The sequence below is a fragment of the Chiloscyllium punctatum genome, chromosome 45, assembly GCF_047496795.1.
Source record: "Chiloscyllium punctatum isolate Juve2018m chromosome 45, sChiPun1.3, whole genome shotgun sequence".
In the NCBI taxonomy this organism is placed as follows: domain Eukaryota; kingdom Metazoa; phylum Chordata; class Chondrichthyes; order Orectolobiformes; family Hemiscylliidae; genus Chiloscyllium; species Chiloscyllium punctatum.
Genome location: NC_092783.1, coordinates 54,766,940 through 54,774,498, shown reverse-complemented (window position 1 = coordinate 54,774,498; position 7,559 = coordinate 54,766,940). Strand labels below are relative to the sequence as shown.

The 7,559-nt window shown below is 46.3% G+C and overlaps 1 long non-coding RNA gene across 1 annotated transcript in view; it reads left to right on the top strand.

The window, feature by feature from the left end:
• The first annotated feature begins 577 nt into the window (after positions 1-577).
• The window catches only part of LOC140467111 (uncharacterized), a 28,237-nt gene continuing 21,255 nt past the window's right edge, over positions 578-7,559 (top strand). Inside the window, exon 1 of the long non-coding RNA XR_011955348.1 lies at positions 578-895. This is a non-coding gene — a long non-coding RNA (uncharacterized lncRNA). The remainder of the gene's footprint in view (positions 896-7,559) is intronic.

Below are 7,559 nucleotides of genomic sequence, written 5' to 3'. Positions count from 1 at the left end.
ATTCAGAAGTCTAATAACAGCAGGGAAGAAGCTGTTCTTGAATCTTTTGGTGCATGTGTTTTAGCTTCTGTATCTTCTGCCTGGCAGAAGAGGTTGGAAGAGATTATGTCCGGGTTGGGAGGAGTTTTTGATGACGTTGGCTGTCTTTCTGAGTCAGTGAGAAATGTAGATGGAGTCAATAGATGGAAGGTTAGAGATGGAATTGAGTTGAATGATCAGCCATGACTGTATTGAATGGCTGAACCTGTTCAAAGGGCCGAATGGACTGTGCATGCTCCTGGCTCCCATGTTCACGAGCTACATTCATACCTGAGCAGCAAGGTACATCTTGCTTTAGCTTTGAATTTGAAAGCACCATGACTGGAATCTGGGAATTTTCAAAGCAAAGCTTTGTTTCCTGAGAAAACGTCAGTTTTTTTTTTGAAACACGTCTTCAAACCTTGCTGAGTGATGAGATTTCTGCAGTTGCAGCCAATCAGCTGGCGAGATGCAATTGGGGGCAGGAATGGATTTCTGCATCCTCCCACCCCTTACCTGCAGCAATGACAGGTCTGACTCAAAGCTGCTCATTTCAATGAAACTCAGAAACTGGACTCAGTGCAGTGACGTGGGTGGCAGCACGTATAAAAGAAGCTGTAGGGAAGTTGGAGTGAATTTCAAATGCAGAAACCCATACACTCTGCATGGACCCTGTGTGAAGCAGAGAGGCAGAGAGGGAGAGAGATCAAGTAAATCAGTCTGCTTGTCCGAAATCGAACTTTTTTGCTAGATCAGAGAACAAGGTGTCAATCTTGAGGAATCTTACCTACAAAAGTGACCCACCTGTGATAGCACATCCCGAAGAGGAGTTCAGTTTTCTTGCAGGTTCTTTGAGAAAACTAACAATTTCTACAAGGTACGGATTTCAGATGAGCATGATTTTTTTAATATCATCTTTATTTTTTAGTATGATGGAACTTATCCAGTGCAGATTTACGGCACCTGTAAATGATTACTCGTGTTTCATTCTCAATGGGGAGGTCATGTTTGTTTTAAAGATTTCTGTAGTTACTGGAATAGAAATGATTACTCCAGAATTTTCCATCGTGAACTGAAGAGCATTAAACTGCACCATTTCAATTATTGAATTGTCTGAATTGACTTGATCAATTGCCCTCTTTTAGCCAGCATTTGTCAAGAGTTGATTACACCGATCAGAGCAAAGTAACAACCATCTGGCGAAGTGATCCGATACCTAGGAATGGGTGCTGATACCTTACTTAACTGTTTTGTTTCTGGTGTTGTTTTCCGATGAATAACATTCCTCCCAACTGTGTTTTGACTCTGCTGGATAAATCACAGAAGTTGCATTTAAATTTGAATTTTGTTGAGGTTCCATCACATCATATCCTTTGTAAAGTAAGATTCTCATATTCTATTAGCAATAACATTAACACATTGGCATTAAACTCTATCGTGCTTAGTTCTACCTTGTGCTGTGATACTAATTAATGCTTTTGTCAGATTTTTGAATGGACCTGTTATATGTTGGAGTTGATCTTTCTCTCCACCTTCTCTGTAGCTGTAACACTATGTTCTGCATTCTGTTCTATTATCCTGACGTACTTATGAACATTATGATTTGCCTTGATAGCACACAAAACAATAATTTTCACTGAATATCAGGATGTGTGACAATAATCCAATCAGGTTTTCACAGGGACCTGATAGCCAATTCCTAGAATCCCTACAGAGTGGAAACAGGCCAATTGGCCCAACAAGTCCACACCTTCCATCTGAAGAATATCCCACCCAGACCCATTCCTCTACATTTCCCCTGACTAATGCACTTAACCTACAGGTCTCTGAACACCATGGGCAATTTATCATGGCCAATTCACCTAAACTGCACAATTTTGGATTGTGGGAGGAAACCGGAGCAAACCCACGCAGGCACAGGGAAAACGTGCAAACTCCACACAGACAGTCACCTGAGGGTGGAATCAAACCTGCGTCCCTGGTACTGTCAGGCAGCAGTGCTAACCACTGAGCCACCATGCTGCACTAGTTTGGACACAGTTAACCAACTCCAGTGCACACAGTAGTTGGGACTGCTGCAGTTTGTCAGTGATTACTGAGGCCAAGAAGCACTAATGTCAGCTAGGGTTTATATCATCATGCATTATTTGTTGAAGGTTGTTGCGTGGAAGTCATGGATGATAATAAAAATTTGGGTGCTTTTCGAGGTTGAATAGTCTCAGTATAAGAAGGGTCAGCCCCTTCAGTCAAAAAATAAAGATGGTGTGAGGGTGGTGAGGAGAAATACAAACAACTGGAAGCTTTCAACAGAAGAGGACGTTATCTAGAGGCACTTAAATATTGGTTCAGCAACTTGGGAAGCTTCTTCTGAAAATTGTTCTTCAGGTAGGTCATGTACTATGATGCATCAGTAAATGTAACACATCCAGAATGTGGTCATTAAAGGAATGTACAAGCATTATTCAAATGTATTTACAAAAAAAAAAGCTATTGAGTGAGTTTCTTTTAAAGCTGAAGTGATGGTAATAGGACAAATCATTCCTTTGTTGGACTGAACAAAGATGCCAATTGTTCTGTGATAAAGGAATGGAATGCCAGAACTGCTCTGAGGTGCTGAAGAGTTTAAGCCTTTGTATGCCTGGAATCTCCAGTGTGATATAAATAGTAGCAGTCAAGTGTACGCCCCTGTGAACTTACGCTCATGCACACTCAGACTGAAGTGAGTGTCGTGTTGATTATGCAGCTTGAATCTAACTCCTCTTTTCTCCAACAAAACCTTTCCTTTCTTGTTTCCATCAGTAATATTCTAATCAAATGTCCTCTTTGTTGCAGCGAAGCTGTATCGACATGATTCTATATGTGTTACCTTCCCCACACCCACCACTCCCCCCCCGCCCCACGTTCAGTGAGTCATCACTATTTTAGAATCCAGTCTCAGTGAATCATATCATAAATTTTTTTCCATGACCTCAGAGCTCCGTAACACCTGGGTCTCTCCTTACTCCTCAAATGCACAGGCTTCTAAAAGGACACGTTACCATTCCAAACCCACAACGACTTCATTCGTTTTTCTCTGCTCCTTTTCACCGTTCGCATGCTGCACTGTGACTCACTGGCCCTTGACTCTCTTACTCGGTAACCTGCACTGCTGCATGCAAAGCGTCAGTGCAGCAACTCATTACAAAGCCTGCCTGCCGTGTCTGAGACTCCGTGAATGAATCTTTGCCCCACGTCGACTTAAGACTGGTGCGATGCAATCATCTGAGAATAAAGTCTTCGTAGCTCGAGACTGACCTTTACAACTGGTCGCGCTCAGTCAGTGCCCTCGCATCCTTTAGGACTCATCCCCGTTAAATGTCAAATGCCTTTCATCATTTGAAAGAGGAGTTGGTGCTTAGTACTCACGTCAACAGAAAGAGCATCAAGTGAAATTTGCCAAGTAAAACTAGATGTTTAATTGTTTGCTCAGCTCATTGATTATGAATCCTTTGCCATGGTAGAAATCACACAACGCCAGGTTATAGTCCAACAGGTTTAATTGGAAGCACTAGCTTTCGGAGCACCGCTCCTTCATCAGGTGGTTGTGATGGTGCTTCCAATTAAACCTGTTGGACCATATCCTGGTGCTGTGTGATTTTGAACTTTGTACACCCCATTCCAACGCCAGCATCTCCAAATCATATTTGCCATGGTAGGGAGGTGGTAGGTCCTTAGACTATTAATCCAGAGACACAAGTGATGTCCTGGGAACCTGGGTTCAAATCCAACTATGACAAGTAGTGGAAATTGAATTCAATCATAAACATGGAAATAAGTACCAAATATTTTATGGTGGCACAGCAGCTCAGTGGTTAGCACTGTTGCCTCGTAGTGCCAGGGACCCAAGTTCGATTCCAGCCTCGGTTACTGTCTGTGTGGAGACTGCACATTCTCACTGTGTCTGTGCGGGTTTCCTCCCACAATCTAACGATGTGCAGGTTAGGGTGAATTGGCCATGCTAAATCTCCCATAGTGTTCAGGGATGGGTAGGTTAGATGCACTAGTCAGGGGTAAATGTAGACTAATAGGATAGGGGAATGGGGCTAGGTGGGATACTCTTCAGAGGGTCGGTGTGGACTTGTTGGGCCAAATGGCCTGTTTCCACACTGTAGATATTCTATAAGTCTAATCATAGAATCCCTACAATGTGGAAGCAGGCCATTTATCCCATCGAGTTTGCACTGATGCCCCGAAGAGCATCCCATCCTATCCCTGTAACCCTGCATATCCCATAGCCAATTCACCTAGCATGTACATCCCTGGGCACTAGGGGCTATTTAGCATGGCCAATCCACTTAACCTGCACACCTTTGGACTGTGGGAGGAAACCAGAGCACCGAGAGAAAACCTGCACAGACTAACGGGGAGAATGTGCAAACTCCACATAGACAGCCACCTGAGGGTGGATTCAAACCTGGATCCTTGGCACTGAGGCAGCAGTGCTCACCACCGAGCCACTGTAATAATGACCATGGCTCTATTTGTTCCCTAAAACTCTTTATCTCTGTAACTTTCCCTGCTTTAAGATTCTGATTCAAAACCAATTTGACCAAGCCTTGGTCTTCCACCCTCCAAATGTAGTTTGATGTCAAACCTCATTTGGTAATCCTCCAGTGAATTAACTTGGAATGTTTTATTTTGTTAAAGATGCTAAATGAATGTAGTTAAAAAAATCACACAATACCGGGTTATAGTCCAACAGGCATATTGGGAAGCACTAGCTTTCGGAGCATCAATCCTTCATTGTGGAAGTTAAGATCATGCTCACAGAATTTATAGCCAAAGGAGTCCAGTGTCATGGGGAAGTGATCCAGTAAACAATTTTAGATTAAAACTTTCATCTTTTATAATGGGATATGCTGGTTTCTGTTCTTTGATATATAAACCCCAGAACTTCTTTTAAATTACTTTCTCAAGATAGCTCAGCTTTTTAAACAATAGGTGTGAAGTCTGTCTGTCGGTCAGATTGACAAACCCTCCGTATAGTTTTACAGAGTTTCAGATGGATTCATGCGATTTCTGCCAAATAAAATGTACTTCTGCAAGAACAAATTCACCCCATAAACTTATGTGTGTGCATGTAGGAGCAACAGATTAAGTGTCCATGTGGGCGTGTGCATGTGGGTGTGTACATGTGGGTGTGTCCATGTTAGTGTGTGCATGTGGGTGTGTGCATGTGGGTGTGTCCATGTGAGTGTGTCCATGTGAGTGTGTGCATGTGGGTGTGTGCATGTGAGTGTGTCCATGTGGGTGTGTGCATGTGGGTGTGTGCATGTGGGTGTGTCCATGTGAGTGTGTGCATGTGGGTGCGTGCATGTGGGCATGTGCATGTGGGTGTGTCCATGTGAGTGTGTGCATGTGGGTGTGTGCATGTGGGTGTGTGCATGTGGGTGTGTCCATGTGAGTGTGTCCATGTGAGTGTGTGCATGTGGGTGTGTGCATGTGGGTGTGTCCATGTGGGTGTGTGCATGTGGGTGTGTGCATGTGAGTGTGTCCATGTGAGTGTGTGCATGTGGGTGTGTGCATGTGAGTGTGTCCATGTGAGTGTGTGCATGTGGGTGTGTGCATGTGAGTGTGTGCATGTGGGTGTGTGCATGTGGGTGCGTCCATGTGAGTGTGTGCATGTGGGTGTGTGCATGTGAGTGTGTCCATGTGAGTGTGTGCATGTGGGTGCGTGCATGTGGGCATGTGCATGTGGGTGTGTCCATGTGAGTGTGTGCATGTGAGTGTGTCCATGTGGGTGTGGGCATGTGAGTGTGTCCATGTGAGTGTGTGCATGTGGGTGTGTGCATGTGGGTGTGTCCATGTGAATGTGTGCATGTCAGTGTGTCCATGTGGGTGTGTGCATGTGAGTGTGTCCATGTGAGTGTGTGCATGTGGGTGCGTGCATGTGGGCATGTGCATGTGGGTGTGTCCATATGAGTGTGTGCATGTGAGTGTGTCCATGTGAGTGTGTGCATGTGGGTGTGTACACGTGGGTGTGTCCATGTGAGTGTGTACATGTGAGTGTGTCCATGTGGGTGTGTGCATGTGAGTGTGTCCATGTGAGTGTGTGCATGTGGGTGTGTGCATGTGGGTGTGTCCATGTGGGTGTGTGCATGTGAGTATGTGCAAGTGGGTGCGTGCATGTGGGTGCGTGCATGTGGGTGTGTGCATGTGAGTGTGTCCATGTGGGTGTGTGCATGTGGGTGTGTGCATGTGGGTGTGTCCATGTGAGTGTGTGCATGTGGGTGCGTGCATGTGGGCATGTGCATGTGGGTGTGTCCATGTGAGTGTGTGCATGTGGGTGTGTGCATGTGGGTGTGTGCATGTGGGTGTGTCCATGTGAGTGTGTCCATGTGAGTGTGTGCATGTGGGTGTGTGCATGTGGGTGTATCCATGTGGGTGTGTGCATGTGAGTGTGTCCATGTGGGTGTGTGCATGTGAGTGTGTCCATGTGAGTGTGTCCATGTGGGTGTGTCCATGTGGGTGTGTCCATGTGGGTGTGTCCATGGGAGTGTGTGCATGTGGGTGCGTGCATGTGGGCATGTGCATGTGCATGTGGGTGTGTCCATATGAGTGTGTGCATGTGAGTGTGTCCATGTGAGTGTGTGCATGTGGGTGTGTGCACGTGGGTGTGTCCATGTGAGTGTGTACATGTGAGTGTGTCCATGTGGGTGTGTGCATGTGAGTGTGTCCATGTGAGTGTGTGCATGTGGGTGTGTGCATGTGGGTGTGTCCATGTGGGTGTGTGCATGTGAGTGTGTGCAAGTGGGTGCGTGCATGTGGGTGCGTGCATGTGGGCGTGTGCATGTGGGTGTGTCCATGTGAGTGTGTGCATGTGGGTGTGTGCATGTGAGTGTGTCCATGTGGGTGTGTGCATGTGGGTGTGTCCATGTGAGTGTGTCCGTGTGGGTGTGTGCATGTGGGTGCGTCCATGTGAGTGTGTCCATGTGAGTGTGTGCATGTGGGTGTGTGCATGTGAGTGTGTCCATGTGGGTGTGTGCATGTGGGTGTGTGCATGTGAGTGTGTGCATGTGAGTGTGTCCATGTGAGTGTGTGCATGTGGGTGTGTGCAATTGAGTGTGTCCATGTGGGTGTGTGCATGTGGATGTGTGCATGTGAGTGTGTCCGTGTGGGTGTGTGCATGTGAGTGTGTCCATTTGGGTGTGTGCATGTGGGTGTGTGCATGTGAGTGTGTGCATGTGAGTGTGTCCATGTGAGTGTGTGCACGTGGGTGTGTGCATGTGGGTGTGTGCATGTGAGTGTGTCCATGTGAGTGTGTCCATGTGAGTGTGTGCACGTGGGTGTGTGCATGTGGGTGCGTGCATGTGGGTGTGTGCATGTGGGTGTGTCCATGTGAGTGTGTGCATGTGGGTGTGTGCATGTGAGTGTGTGCATGTGAGTGTGTCCATGTGAGTGTGTGCATGTGGGTGTGTGCATGTGGGTGTGTCCATGTTAATGTGTGCATGTCAGTGTGTCCATGTGAGTGTGTGCATGTGGGTGTGTGCATGTGGGTGTGT